The sequence below is a fragment of the Rousettus aegyptiacus genome, unplaced genomic scaffold (genome assembly GCF_014176215.1).
Source record: "Rousettus aegyptiacus isolate mRouAeg1 unplaced genomic scaffold, mRouAeg1.p scaffold_m13_p_14, whole genome shotgun sequence".
In the NCBI taxonomy this organism is placed as follows: domain Eukaryota; kingdom Metazoa; phylum Chordata; class Mammalia; order Chiroptera; family Pteropodidae; genus Rousettus; species Rousettus aegyptiacus.
The window spans coordinates 51047205-51063257 of NW_023416289.1; the positions used below are offsets into that span (position 1 = coordinate 51047205).

The 16053-nt window shown below is 47.1% G+C and overlaps 1 protein-coding gene across 5 annotated transcripts in view; it reads right to left on the bottom strand.

The window, feature by feature from the left end:
- The window catches only part of ZNF592 (zinc finger protein 592), a 42442-nt gene that overhangs the window by 26049 nt on the left and 340 nt on the right, over nt 1-16053 (bottom strand). The window contains exons 2-3 of one of the 5 annotated variants that reach the window (XM_036231899.1): nt 4735-4872; nt 644-727 (exon numbers count right to left, since the gene is read on the bottom strand). The gene's annotated coding sequence lies outside the window, so the exon portion shown is untranslated. Of the gene's footprint in view, nt 1-643; nt 16053 lie in introns of those variants that run through there. The other 4 variants (XM_036231900.1, XM_036231898.1, XM_036231897.1 and 1 more) reach the window with 4 other exon arrangements.

A 16053-nucleotide genomic window follows, 5' to 3' on the forward strand; every position in this document is an offset into this window, starting at 1 on the left:
GCTCAAGCTCTTCCCTGGCAGAGGATCCACTCCCAGCTGGTCTTCACCCAGCAGTCCGGCCACCTCCCAGGGCCTCTCTCATTCGCCGGTGGTTCTCTAAGACTTTCTCATGTTCCTGTGTGAGGGCCCGAGCTGTTTCCCTGATTAGAGAGCACCAGATAGCCCACCTCACTGGCCCCAAAAGTAAACCCCCCTGAGAACTCCTCCGCATCCCCAAGCTTATGCCCCGTGTGCTGCTTCCCTAAGCGCCACGGTCCTCTGCCCTTCTCCTCCCTTCCTCCCCTCCTCCCCTCCTCCCCTCCTCCCCTCCTCCCCTCCTCCCCTCCTCCTCTCCTCCATGGCAGCACTTCTCACAGTGAGCTGGGACCCTGAGTTTTCTCATCAGTCCGTGAGCCTCTCAGAAGTTGGGGTCATGTTCTTTCCTTCTATTTCCAGGACCTAACACACTTGGCTGCCGCTGCCCCCACCCCTCCCAGAACCATTCCTCAACACCTTTCAACCCCTGGCTGATGCACCTGCCCTGCCCCAGGTGCCCCCAACCCAGAGACAACCTCTTACTTCCCTCTCCAGGCCCTTCCATCCCAACCAGCAACCCCATTTCCCAAGAACAGAGCGATACTGCACGCATTCGAATGAGACTCACAGGACGGTAGAACTGAAGTGGACCTCAGCAGTTGTCTGGTCCAGTGGCTTCCGAATTCCTGTCTGTAGCCTGCTGCTGGGCTGACTGCAAAAGAATAACACAGGGTGACTTTAAAGCACAGAATCCCAGCTCCCACTGTGGAAATTCTTGATTCAGGTTCTCTGGAATAGATTCCTGCCTTTTTTAAAAGCTTCCCACTTGATCCCAGTTCACTGGTCTCGTCCGATCTCTGCATCTTATACATGGAGAACTGAGGCTCAGAAAGGGAGGGTCACCATCGAACTTTTACCAAATGCCAAGACTGATGCCTGGCACTGAGGACACAGAAGTGAGGCCCAGACCCTGCTCTGGAGTCCACACACATGGCCCACGGGAAACACCTGGCAGCCGCACGTCCATGGTACCACTGACAGCTCACCATAGCACAGACATCTTACATGCACGGGACGGAGAGGGCTTCCTCCGCCTGCCTCCATCAGAAGCCACTTTCCCTTGTCTTGTGCTCGTCTCACTTATTCCTGCTCGTGGCATAATTTTCTCCCTTCGCTGTTATTTCGGTCAAATGTTCTCTATTCTGCTATTCCATATGCCCTCAACGGGCACTCGCTAAAGTATTAATTAGTATCCTCTCACTTCTAGACATGGATCTCTACCTCGATGGGTATCCCAAACCTAATATGTCCAAAACCTAAACCTTGATTTCCTCGCAGTCTTCCTCATGTCACGAAATGACAGCTCCGCCCTTTCAGAGGCTCAGGCCAAAACCCTGGCATCCATGAGTTCTCTCTCCTCCAGTTCTCTCTCCTGCACACCCTCCATCTGATCCACATGCAAACCCTGTGACCTCCGCCCTCAAACTATATCCAAGGCGAGCATTCCTCAGCACCTCCACCACCATCATCTCTCCCCCGGACTCCCACAAAAGCCCTCTGACTGGCCTCCTCGCACCTGCTCTCGCCTCTACTCTCCACTCCCCATACAGCGGCCACTGTGCTGTCCTTAGACGCTCAGCAGGTCACAATCCTCCTGTCCTCGAACCCTGCAACACCGTCCCATGTCACATAGAGTGAAACAGTCTTTACCACGGCCACTTGGCAGGCACGATCTAACTGCCCTTGGTCTCCTCCCATCTCTCTGTCACCTGGTCGGCTCCAGGCAAGCGCAGGCCCCCCTGCCGCTCCTCAGGCATGTTGGGCACGCTTGGGCTCAGAGCCTTGCATTCACTATTCCCTCTGCTCGGAATGTCCTTCCCCTCAGACCTCTGCGGGCTTGCTCTTCACCTCCTTCAAGTCTCTACTCAAACATCATTTTTCCAAGGAGACTTCCATGAACACTGTACGTAAGATACCAATCCCCACCCTCAGTGTCAGTCTCTGTCCCTTTAGCCTGCTTTATTTTTCTTCACAGCACTGACCACCACCTGACCTACTACATAATTGCTCATTTCTTTATTGTCTGCTTATAAGCTCCCGTGCGCTGACTGGAAGGGAACCTACCAGCAGAAAGTGAGAGCGATCTGACAGGCTCATCTGCGCAGGACTAAGATTGTTCAAGGACAGTCACAGATTCCCAAGCAGGTTTATTACCAGTCAAGGAGTTGGCAAATTTGCAATGTTATTTGTGTTTAGCTTTTAAAAACTTGCTATAAATAGGGAGACCTTGAGGGGTGATGGGACTTTGCCAGCGGAAAGGGGGCTACCTGAAGTAGCATTTGTCTATGAATCCTGGGCTCCCACAGGCTGATTAAGTTAAATATTTTATCAGTGGAAAGTGCCTACTGGCCAATGTCCCCATCATAAAGTCATTTCTTGAGGATGGGATCGGTGTGATGCCAGTGGAGAAAGAAGGCTAGCTCTGAGGAAGAGGAAGGCACAGAGTTGTCTTGAATGTTAAGAAAAGGGAACACGAGTCTGTGAATAGACTGAAAAGCACTGAATTGTGCACTTTAAAACAGTGAATTGTATGTCGTGTGAATTATATCTCAATACAGCTGTTACACATTTTTAAAGATAAAAAGGAAGAAAAGGGGGCAAGACTGGAGGGAGCTGGGGTCCTGCAGGGCTGCACGGCTGACCGAGACGCTACGAGTGGAGACTGGGTACACACAACGAAGTTTACTCAGGGCTGAGACCTGAGAGAAGGACCGATGGATGCTCTGCGACTGGTGCCGCCTGTACCTTTCCTCACAGCAAACAGACCTCAGCATTAACAGGATCCGGAGACAGAAAAACGGAGGACAGAACACCTCTTGGTCACACACCATCTTCAAGGAGCCCCTCCCGCTGAACTTGGTAAAAAGTGTCACTCTTGGTGCTAGGGACTACACAGTTCAGCAGGAAGCCAGTAGCCTTGGACTTTCTGTAGCTGAGCCTCCACTCCCTAACCAAAGGGCCCCAGAAAAAAGTAAGTGACCATTTCACCACCCACGTGTTTGGTGGCCCAGAATGTGCCATTAGCCTCACGTGGCACAGGCAAACTCCATTCCCTAAGATTCCAAGACCAAAAGGTTTGAAGGGACACAAGAAACACGCTGTTAGTCCTGCGGTATCTCTGTGGTTCCCTTAGACGACTACAGGAGTTTAGGGGCTGGTGGATAAGGGCCTGGCAAAGAGCTTCTCTCCCAGGTGTAGTCTCTCACTTCTCTTTCTCAGACACACATACACGTTCTTCTCCTTCCCATCCATCCGTGACCCCCATCCCTTAGTCCATGCCCCTCCCTCCCTCCCTCTCTCCATGCTCTTCCTCATTCTTCTCTTCCTCCCTCTTCTCTCCCTCCCTTCTCGACAGTGATGTGGGTGTGCTCTTTCCTGATGGCTGCTCAGACCTAAGGGCAGTCAGCCTTCCGCAAGGAAACAGGGCCCCAGCCAAGGCAGCCTTTCGCCAACAGTCCAGAATGGCGATGGATGTGACATCTGGGTGCCCACACGTATGCCCACTATTATGTCCCTGGTGACCCAAGGGAATGATAGGGAATGATGCACCCAAAGAACAGCCCTATCTGCCATTCTACCATCAGACGAAATGAATATTAAAAGCCTTTACGTTTTTAAGACACATGGTGAAATGTTTACAGATAAAATGAGATGATGTCTGGGATTTGCCTCAAAATAATACAGGGCAAGGGGAAGGGAGCAGTGAGGGAGTATGTAAATGAAACAGGACTGGCCATGAATTGGTAGCTGCTGATCTGGATCAGGAGCGTGGAGCTTTATCATATTATTTTCTCTACATCTGTGCGTTTCAGCACAGCAGGCACCACACCCTTGTTTAGCAGACTGTGGGTCCATCTCAATAATCGCAAGGTCATGCCCATTTAAAAAAAAAACCAAAAAACAGAAAATAACAAGTGTTAGTGAGGATGAGGAAAAACTAGAATCCCTATTCGTTGCTGGTGGGAATGTTAAATGGTACAGACACTATGGAAAACAGTACAGTTGTTCCTCAAAAATAAGTAAGTGATTAAATAAATAAATAAATAAATAAAATTACCATATGATCTAGCAATTGCACTTCTAGGTATAGACCTAAAAGAACAGGATCTCGGAGGTATTTACACACCATGTTCATAGCAGCATTACTCACAACAGCCAAAAGGTGGAAGCAACCCGTGTCTATCGACGAATGAATGGGTAAACATAGTGTGCTAGAACTATGATGGAATATGTTATTCAGCCTTAAAGAGGAAGAAAGTTCTGACACAGGCTACAATGTGCATGAACCTGGAGGACAGTATGCTCAGTGAAATAAGCCAGATACAAAAAATAATAAAAAAAGATCCTGCATGATTCCACTTATAGGAGGTACCTACAGTGGTCAAATTCATAGAAACAGAAAATAGAATGAAGGTAACCAGGGGTCAGGTGGAGGGAAACGGGGAGTTAGTGTTTAAAGGGCACAGAGTTTCAGTTTGGGAAGATGAAAAGGTTACAGAGGTGGATGGTGGTGATGGTGGCACAATAATGCAAATGTATTAATGCCACCAAACTCTACACCAAAAAGTGGTTAAAGAGGTCAATTCTGTTATATATGCTACCACAATCAAAATAATAATAACTACCAAGGAACAAGAACAAAACAAAAAAATCACTTGCGTCCAAATTCTCGGCTCTTCAAGGCCAGCTCAGGCCAGCCTAGACATCGTTTGGCAAGGATCTCAATACCAGGGGTGCGGAGCTGTGGAGAAAGGAGTAACTGCTACCGAGGCACATGATCTAGTGTCCAAATACCACCTAAGGAAAGAAAAAAAAAAATGTTTAATAGGCCTGAAGGTAAATGTTAAAGTAAGATAAAATAATAATAGTAATAATAATAGTATAAGTCAGACTCCAAAAAGAACTTCCAATATAAACTCAACGCAGGTCCCGAACGTGGTCAAAGACAAAGCCTGTCCCAGCCCCACACCTTCCCTCCTCCCCCCATCACAGTGAGATGCTTCAGAGTGCGGACTTGACCCCTCAGTTCAAATCCCAGTTCTACTACTTTCTAGCCATGTAACCTCAGGCAGGTTTCTTCACCTCTGTGTCTCCATAAGTATAATGGATGTTACAGGGATTAAATGAGTCAATATTTGTAAAGCTCTTACAACATTGTCTTAAACACAGCAAACACATTTGTTAAGTATTATGCCACCAACCTCAGTGGCCAACGAGCTTTACCTAAAAATTTTCAGAGTGCACCTGCAAACTGCTAAATCCCTAAGCATCAGGCTGATTCAAAGCATGCACAGGGGACAGGGACTAAGTAAGAGTCTATGACCCCTCCACACAGCTCACCCTCCAGTGCTCAGAGGCCTGCTGAAGCAGAGGAAGTACAAGGTCAAGGAGTGGACACGAGGTCAAGTAAGCAGGGAAAAGTCACAGGTGGGGAGAGGCAGAGAAGAAACAGCACCGAGCAGGGAAGGAGAACAAGACCAAGGAAAAGCGAGAGGAACCCATTTTTTAAACCAGGTGGTCCTCAACTGTAGCTGAACATCAGAATCTCCTCAGGCCCTTTAGAAACTACTAGAGCTTGGCCACCAGCCCTGAGGTTCCGATTTAATTGGCCATTGTGGGGAAACTGGTTAATGGTCCATCAAGTACATGAACCCACAAATGACAGAATAAAAAGCCTCATTTCTAATTCTGCTCACTCTCACTCTAACCCTGTATCCCCTCACTTAACTTCATTTTTGTCTTAACTGACAGACTAGCATTTAGTTTGAATTCTAAAAAGAGGTACAGACAATATTAATGGAAAAACCTAGAAGGGAATGAAGAAAACTCATTAATCCCAATTCTACAGAACGGAAATAGAGAAAGGTTTTTTACCCCCGAAGTTTATTCTTTTCTTATTTGGACCTTCACATTTCAAAATATAAACTAACAAGCAGACACTGTGCTGTCCAAACAATGACAAAAGTCAGAGACCAGGTAGGGGCAAGGAAGGGTAGCTCAGATCCGATGTCCCGAGCCACTCTAATGAGTGTGCCCAGTGATTTATTCCAGCTGAACCTCGGTTCCTGCGGCCACTGGATTCTGCTGGGTTATTCAGACCGTCTCTCCTACCTAGTTACACAGTTTGGCTACAGAGAGGGGCTGGCTTATCTGAGCACCAGGCTTCACTGATCCCGACCCAGGCTGACCGCTTCTGCTAGGTTACTCTACCACATATGCCCACTCAGATCGCAGGAGCTTTACAGTTTACAAAACACTGTCCCCACTTCACAATGAACTTGCCAGCGGGCGGAGGCGCTCAGGCTCCCACCTGCCTCCAAGGCTGAAGCAGCCCTTCCACTCAGGATTCTGAACCGGGAGGTCAGATTTCACATCTTCAATTTCCCAAAACCCTCATCTTCCCAAGGCATTACTGTATGCAACCCACATCTTCCTTCATTTTGGTACTGAGACAGTGGGTACAGCCTTTACCATAATTATGACACACCTTAGGATGCTATGAGAACAAGACTGGAAAACGGTGTCCTAGAACACTGTTCTAGATTAGAGGTTCTTTCGGCACCAGAAAGATTAAGAACTGTCAGACCCATAGAGACCCTAGGAAACCATTAAATTTCAGCCACTGACTCTACAGCAGGAAGTGGAGGCCCAGAGAGGTGAAGTAATCAAATGAGATAAAGTACATAAACTGAAAAGAGTTTTCACTGCTGCGAAAGACTCCTGCTATTCCTGGCAAGGGGATGGGCCCTGCCTCAGCCTTCCTGGGGGGCTAAGTCTCCTACTCACAATCACCCATTCAAACCTCTCCATCGAATACCAGGCACGGGGCTTACTGAACTGTCCGACCAGTGCTTCTAGCCCTACATGCACATCAAAAACATCTGGGGAGCAATACTGATGCCTAACTCCAACTCGGACCAATTAAATAGGAATCTTCAGGGTTCAGACATTAAAAATATATATCTATATGGCCGAGTCATTGATGCTGTCCAGGGTTGAAAACCAGGGACCACTGGCCTCAAAAATCACCCAAAAAGCTTAACAATGCAGACTTGTGGGCCCTCTTGGAAACTGACTCAAGAGTGGAGTGGGCCCCAAGAATCTGAAGCTGTGACAGTTACCCAGTCACTAGCAAACAAGCGCATTAAGTGAGTTCAAGAAGTCACACCTGTGCTCCAGCTGACCCTGGAGTCCTGGGTGGCCCAAGCAGCTGTCCTGGGAAAGGCTCTCAGATGACTCAGACTCTGATGCCCACTACAGCTAAAAACCACTGCACAAGCCCCTGCTGCCGTCCCCAGAATGAGGCAACTGTCCCAAAAGCAGTGGATCCCACTGTGCTCTGCACAGCTCCACAGGCTCCCATGTCACTCAGGAACCCACCAGGACTTCAAGCCCAGTGGGGACACCGGGGCCTCCTCTGCCCACCTTCCGCCTCCGCACTCCCGCCCCAGCCACACTGACTTCCTTGCTGTTCCTTAAATTAACTCCTCAAGCATTCCCTGGCCTGCAGGACCTTTTCTCTTGCTTTTCTCTCCACTTTGACGTCTCCTCTCTCAGATCTCTGGTCAAATGTCTTTTTATCAGTGAGATTTCTCGGACTTCTCTCCCCATCAAACCTCCCTGTCTTCCGTCCCTGCTTTGTTTCTTCTCCATACTATTTTTTTTTTTTGCCATCTTTCATGCTTTTTATTTTACTTGTTTATTGTCTACATGCCAACGCACACTGGAATAGGTACTCCACGAAAGTAACATTTTGTTTACTTTGTTCACTGTTGTATTCCCAACACCTAGAATAGTACCCTGCACATAGCAGGCATTCGGATATTTATTCTAGAAATAAACACATCGGGAACACCAATCTCAAAACATAACTTGTACCAAAAGATCACAGAGACTGATTATACCAAAATAATTTCTCCACTAATCTCATCTTGGCAAGTCTTTTTAAAAACAGGCTAAAAGCCTAATGAAAGAGAAATCTTTTAGAAATAAGTATTCCCAGTCAATTAATCCAATCCAAATGAGTTTGTGAGTCAAAGACAATTTGTTCTGAGAAACAGTTAAAACTTTGGGGACAGAAAAATGAGGTTGAAAGGTGATCAAGCACATGGATTTCAGACATCATCCTGATGTGGGTTCCTGGTGTGTGTGGGGGTTCAGAAGGAAGCCTAGGAGCAGCGACAGCTACTCTCCGACAGAGCAGAAAGAACAGACGGGTTCCCAGTCCGGGTCACAGTCTGCGACACGCAGGCCCAATGCGGGGTCTGACTGCACACTTACCCCTCTGACCCACGAACCTGAGGAGAACCCTTTCCTCCCTTCCTCTCACTTACACCCCACCTGCTTCCAAAACTTACTGGAAGCCACTGACAGAAAAGAAAGTAGTAATTCCCACCCTCTATTCAGCCAGGGGAGACTGGAAACCTTGGTCACGGCAGCCACACAACAGTTGGGGAGCATCCCGCCACAACCAAGTCTCGCTGATGTCATCTGTCCTACTTTATGCTGCCGTCCATGTCCTTGTTACCTCTTTCCTCGCCACCTCCAGTCTCTCCCCATGGTCATACTAAGACCGATCTTCCCCAAACACAATTTGCATCAGGTCTCTTACTCTGCTCACAAACCTAAAAGAGTCCCCTACAGCCTACACCAGCTCCAACCCTTGGTTCAGGCCAGGCTTCTAAGAACCTCCGTAATCCAGGACAGCAGTCCCCAACCTTTTGGGCATCAGGGACCGGTGCTCCTGTGAGAATCCAATGCCTGATGATCTGAGATAGAGCTGAGGTGGTGATGTTAGCACTGGGGAGTGGCTGCAAACACAGATGAAGCTTCGCCTGCTTGCCTGCCGCTCACCTCCTAATGTGCCTCCCAGTTCTTAAGAGGCCACAGACCTGCAAGGACCTAAGAGGTCCAAAGCCCAGGGGTTGGGGACCCCTGGTTTAGGCCTAAACCATACCCCTTTGCCTATAAATTATAGCCATCTACCATTAGGCACAAATTTATGAGGGATTTGTTTTCTACTTGAATGTTCCAAAATTTTCTCAACTAAGCATATATTCTTAAATGAAGGAAAAGCAATTGTCCCAACCGTTTAAGACTCAACCTAAATTCCCCCTCTGCCTCAAAGCCCTCTGTGCCAGTGCCAAGCCATAATGTCCCCTATGCCCCAACCAGCATGACCCCCAAGTCGGCAATGAGCGGGGCTCAGCAGCATGCTCCTGCAGCAACTGACATGCATAGGACTTTCTGTTGCTGCCCTCACTTCCCTCCTGCCCTGCAGAAGCGTGTCCCTTTGGACACTCTTGCCCCCAAGTGCCTGTCTGGGTCCCAGTCTTTCTCTCAGTTGACTTAATTAATTCCTGATAATTAAAGCTACAGTTTGGTGATGAACTACTAAGAATCTGACCTCTCCTGGGGGGTGTAAATATTTTAAAAGTGGACTCTAAGTGGAAATGCAAAAGACTTAGACTAAGAGGAATGGTGGCATGATAGGCACTAAACTTCATATTTTGTGGACAGGGTGGCTACCTTCCCCTAATGTTCGGGTGCTCAGAGCAGCAGTATCAAGGGGAGACAAGTGAAGTAATGGAAGATGAGATTACATCCTCGCCACCACCTCCCTCCTCCCAAATGGCCATCCAATCCATTTTGAGTGTCACAGCATGTTCCCCAGAGGTAACCCCAGCCACCTCGGGGCATGACCCATGTGAAAGTAACTACCACCCTCAGGAAGAAATTCCCCCTTCAGACACCTCTGGTCTGGGAGAGAATGTTCTCTAATTGCTTTCAGTGGGGAAACTCCTTGAGGAAAGTTCGTCTCACATGATTGTTTTCTGCCCCGCATCCACCTCTGCAGAGGGCCCAGGGTGGACCTTTCATAAGGAACTGTAGATTACTGATCAGTGATGGCCAAGTTGCAAAAAGGCTTTGATATAGATCTTCGATATAAGTAAATATTCTAATTAAGAATAATGGGCCTGAAGATGTGTGGCCTTACTGAAGTACCCGACAGTGAAGCAGTTCCTACAACCTCAGCCAGTTCAGGTCAGGTCTGGAGAGTCCATCTAACAAGGCAAAAGGCAGCGATCAGCCCGGACCCACACGGACCAGGGCCTTGGCTGCGCCAAGCCCCGGAAGAAGCTGAACAGCTGCTTGCTACCCATCCCTGGGCTCCCTTCTGCTCTGAAAATGCCAAAGCTCTGCCTCAGTCGGATGTGTTTGTGGGCCCTGGAACAGCCCCAAGAGGCTTGCAGTAACAGTGGACATCACCTTCAAGCCTCTCTCTTGTCTCACTCTGCTCTTCCATCTGCTAAAGGAATAGCCTCAACTTCAGAAACTGCATTGGTAGAAATTCAAGAGTGGAATGCTGTCGAAAGCAGCAAACTAGGGGAGTAAAAAGCAGAGCCAGAGCCAGCCCACAGTCCACGTGCAGCTCCGGCTGGCCAGGGGCAATGTGAATAAAATGTTTCTATGCCCAAAGACTGGGTGGGTATAGAGAAGGAGGGGCCCCCCACCTTACCCATAGGACAGGCTGAGCCCCTTGAAGGGGGAAAATCCCAGGAATGTACATGGGGCTTATACACAAGAACCCTCTCTCTTTAGAGGACCATGACCCCCATATTTTAATGCCAAGGCCTCTAGCATCTTCCATGCCGATGTGCAGGAGACTGAGCCCTGTGGTCTGTAGGAGAAGGCCCAGGGCCATGCCCAAAAGGAGAGACTACTTTAACCACTCTTTTCTAAGAGCATTCTTAAAGAAAACACTGAACAAACAAAGCTAGAAGCCAAGTTCGACTCTACTCATTGGCTCCCCACGTCTTGCTCCAGAGCCGACTGCAGTCAGAGTCCCAGCCTAATGCACCTGTCCACAAGAGTTGTGTCTACTACACATGTAACAAAGGCATCTTCTCTGAGATATGACCGAGGAGGGGTGGCCAGCTCCCAACAGCACAGTCTTCCATAGGGACATAGTTCTTGGCAGCTTGAGTTTTTGCTTCTGGGCAGTCAATGTTTTGTCTCCAAAATGAAAATAGATATACTGGTTATTTGTTTTTGTAAAAATGTTTTCTGTAAGCCTGTAGAAAATTCATGATAGGAAAAATATAAAGAAAATAGTAAAAACCACCCAATCCCACTACCCAGATGTAAGAAATTTCACAGTACATTCTGTTCTACAGAGCAAGTGAGCTATTCTGAGTTAAACCTGGGGTACAGCTCTGTGGATTTATTTTTGCATTAAAACCCTTAATGCCACCTCTGGACTATTCAAAAAATTTTCAGGGGGCTCCAATAATTCTGAAGCTCTCACAAGCAGAAATGACAGTCATACAGACACCCTCCTGCCCGGCATACATTAGAGTCTAGGAGTTCATCTGTGCGGCAGACACTACTTTTTTTTTCACTCAGCATTGTGGCAGTCTTTCCACAACCAATCACATATACAGAATTCATCATCCTTTACAACTCTTGATAAAACACGTTCAGAATCTGAAATGGAGAAAGTAAAGGAGTTACTGAAAGTCACACAGGGAACGAGGACAGCCCATAGTACTAACCGGTCTGAGAAATGATTCTGTGGTGACACCAAACTTGAAAGGTGCTCATTAACTTTTCCTTGAGTCACAGAAAAGATAAGCTATGTCATCTCAACACACACACACACACACGCTTCCTGCTGTCAAATAAAAGTGAACATTTGGATGAAGCAACACTCTGATCCCCTGACATTTCTCCAAAGTAATTAGCTAATGGATATCACACCCTACACTCCTAGAGCATGAAGGGGAGAACACTGGTCCAGATGCCCACAGATTTGGGGTGTATGCAACTGTTCCACCTCACAGATGTCAGTACTCAGAACTCTTTCCTGTTCAGGATGTTCCTATTCTTGTAGGAAAAGTAAGTTAAAAAAAAAAAAAAAAAAAAAAAACCTTACATAAGAAGATAGAGCTGAAGATAAAGGTCTAATACAAACACTAAATATTAAAATGCCAACAGTAGCTGCAGGTTGTAGGATTTACCAATTAGTTTTATTTCCTTTGCATACCTTACCGTAATTCCTACATGTCCTGTATGAAGATTCTTGAGTAGTGAATTTAAGAGTTTTAAAAGAAAAGAAATTAATCCACGATCTAGGTGGATGTATTTGGATTTCATTTTTCACTGTAGCAACATACAGATTCAACACCTTAGAGGGTCCACCACTCTTCCCAGTGTGGCAGAAGCAGAAAGAATGCAAGAGGAAGCTCAAAGCTCACAAAGATTACAATCCAACAGGAAAGCGCCCTATGACCTGGCTGAATAGAGGGCGGGAATTACTACTTTCTTTTCTGTCTCCAATGTGTAGGGAAGATAAAGACGTTAAATCAGTCTTTCCTTCAAGCACAACTCAAATCCCCCCACCTCCTCCAAAAGTTCACAGGCCTCCAAGAACAACTTCCAATGCATCTGTCCACAACAGATGAGCCACTTTGAATCTGCGAACCTCCTCTAGGGACCCAATTTGAGTGAATTCCTTCTTCTAATAGTTTATTTCTTAAAAAAGGTATTCCTTCTCTTCCTTAAGTTTCACAAACACAATATCCCACCCAACCGATACAGTATCATTCATTTTATCCATTAACAATCACTGTTGACTACACTGTATAGCACTTGAAGAAAGACTACGTTCACAGAAAGGGTTAGTTTTCATGGAGCCTGAGAAAAACAAACAGGAATGGAGGAGCAAGTGTTTGTTAGCATGTCCCAGCCCTGGCCAGAAGTGGGGTGGGGGTGGGGTGGCAATGGCCAGAAGACAGAAACATCTGTCATCCTGCAGTTTCATTTCTCATGGCCAGTTAACACCCTGAGTTTATGCATCAACCTCTTCCAAATTTGATTAGTAAGTCAGTCTCCCTGGACCCAATCAGCTCTGAGTGCCGTACAAAAAGTGAATTTTAGTTCTATAAAACTGAAAACCAGATCCTAAAGCACAGTGATCCCGCCAAAGTAAAGCCACCGCTGGAATGACATATGTCTCTACTCTCTAAGTGCAACTCCCATCACTGTATGTACTTGATGTATTGAATACCCCCTGATAGCTCCCCATGGTTTACAGGATAAACTGCAAACTTCTTGATCTGCTTTTCACAGCTCCAATTCAACTTTCCAGCCTCATCTCCAGACAAACCAAGCCTCCTGAGAACTCCATACTTTCACACTCGGTTCTCTCTACCGTGAATGTCCTTTGTCCAATCTTGTCTGTAAAGTTCCTATTGTTTCTCCAAAACCCAGTTCAAAAGTCACCTCCTCTCTGAAGCCTTCCCTACTTCCCCAGGTATTTAGTTCTCACTGCTCCCAAAAGGTCTCTAACTTTGGGTGCATTAGGGAACTTCTTAAGTACACTGTAATTCATCCTTTCAAATATTTGACCACCTGTGGATACCCTGAGCTTTTTCAGGGAAGGAAGTCACTCTGTATCTTTAATTACTGTTAACAGTGTCAAAAATGACATGGGAGATCGATGATGAATGATTGATCACATAGAACATGACATGAAGTTATTTAGAGAAAAAGAGAGGGAATGAGTGGCTCACAAAATTTAAGAATTATCTGCATATTTAATTTCATCCAAAATGATCACACTATACTGATGTTTAAAAATTTTAAATACTAATAGCAACTAATATTTGAGCTAAGTGTTACAATATTTACATGGTTTTAGTCAATTCAATCCACCCAACAATCTTATGAAATAGGTCCTTTTTATCTGCCAGTAATAGGGGAAAGCTTGAGGCTTTTCCAAACAGGAAACTGAGGCACAAAAGAGATTCAATAACTCAAGATCATTCAGTTATCAAGCAGGAGAAGCAAGATGAAAACTCCAGTAGTCTAGCTCCAGAGCTAACAGACTCTGGAATCAGGCAGACCTGGGTTTGAATACAGATTATGTTACAAAGGTGGCTTTAGATAAGTCATGTATCCCCTCTGGGCTTGTTTTCTGTCCCTTCTGGGCTTGTTTCTGTCAAGGGGACAACCCCTTTCTCTTAGGGTGCCAAGAGGATTATATTTAACGATAATATAGATAATATATAGAAAAGTCTCTCAAATTGACTGTCCCACCCAGCATGCGCTCCACAAATGCTAATTAATTTTCCCTCCCCTTCCCAAAAGCTGGGCAAAACATCCATCGAGGAAAAGGATCTCTCCCAGACTGCCTGAGGCTTTTCCAAGCAGATCAAGTAGTTAGGCCACTCAACACTGATAGCCTTGCCTCACTTACCCGCTTATCTCAAAGTTCATTCACCGCACAGAGGCCAGAGACCTTTTAAAATGCAAATGTCATCATGTCACATACTTAAAACCCTTCAAAGGTTCCTAACAACACTGGGGATACAGTCCAAACTAAGGAGTGAAGGCATTCGGTCGCCAAGGTCCCCTGTGATCTGACCCACCTCTCCACAGGCTTATCTCCCCTCTCCTTTTCCCCCTCCAGCCACACAGGCCTCTTTCACTTCCTCTGACTCGCCAAGTTTTGTGCTGCTCCACACATGGTTAACTCTTAACCCTACTTCGAGTCTCAGCCTAAACGTTACTTCCTTCCCTGAGCCCCTAACCCAAATAAAGGCCCATTACTCTCTCACCATGCTCTTCATCTTTCTTTCCTTGCATTCATCGCAATTTGAAATAGTTTACCCCTTCCTTAGAAGTTTTATTCAAAAGACACCTCACGCTACTGGAATGTAAATTCGACCCCACATTCTCTTTAGCATTTAACACTTTTTAACAGACTGTATTTCTTTCTTATTATGCATTTTATTTTGTCTTTCCCCCACAAAAACAAAAGTTCCACAGGGCAGTTATTTTTGCTTGCTTCTAAACCGGTATTTAAAACAATGCCTAGCACATATTTATTGAAAATATTTGCTGCTGAATGAAATTTCAAGATTATTGATTCATTACTGGGCCTTCTTACTGGGCTATGAGCTCAAGTGAAAACGTCTTTCTGGTTCCTCTCTGTATTGCCAACACCTAGGCCAGCACCTGGCACATAGGAAGTGCTCAGTAAAAATTAACCTAATGAATCAAAGTGGAAAAGTGGAAAACAGTCAAAACATGTGTGCAAGCACTCCAGCTGCTCCTCTCTTTCGCTGTGTAATGTACCTGTGAGTTGGAGGAAACAGACCCCTGAAATCCCAGCAAGCACCCGCCAGGCCAGGCGTCTGTCTGTCCACATCCTGTATGCTCAGCCACATCGTACACACCAACAGATGCACGCACGGTAGAGGCCCTACACCAGCACAGCGCTCAAAGGCGAGTGGGCTAACCCTAGGCCAAACAGCATCTAGACCCAAGTCCCCATTCTCCTACTGCCAGTCCTCGTCTAGGCGGGTCCTGGGTGCCAGACGTGCTTCCCTGGATGGGCCTGTGGGTCTATTCCAATCCAGGACTTTTAATGCCACCTCTGGCCTACTCAGAAAAAAAAAAAAAAAAAGTAAAAATCCCTGAGCAGCTCCAATAAGCCTGGGGTTCTCAGAAGCAGGCATACCTAAGGTCGTACAGACCCTCCCCCTCACACACGCTGATCCAAGGCCAGAAGGCCATCTGTCCAGCAAACTCCGCTCCTCTGTCCTCCCTCGGGTCACATTGAGCCTTCCCCCCTAGGTTGGCAGAAAGAGCCCCTGCAGAGAGACGGTTTCCACCCTGAGCAACAGGCCCGGTCGTCGCCCCCCGAGGACGGGACCCCTAACTCTGGGGCAGGGGTACCTGTCTGCTCGCGAGCAGAGCTCCCCCACGGTGAGAACTTGGGCGGAGGCGGGGGAGCGACTGAGGGGCGCCCGAAAGGGTCGATCCGCGAAGTGTCTGCCTCAGGACGGCGCCAGCTCCTCGCGCGGCGGGGACGGTCGGGGTGACAGGGCGTCCCGGCGGGGGACAGTGGCCCCGTTATCAGTGCCCGGACGGGGGGGCGCGGGCGGCGGCCAAGGCGGCCTGTGTCCCGCG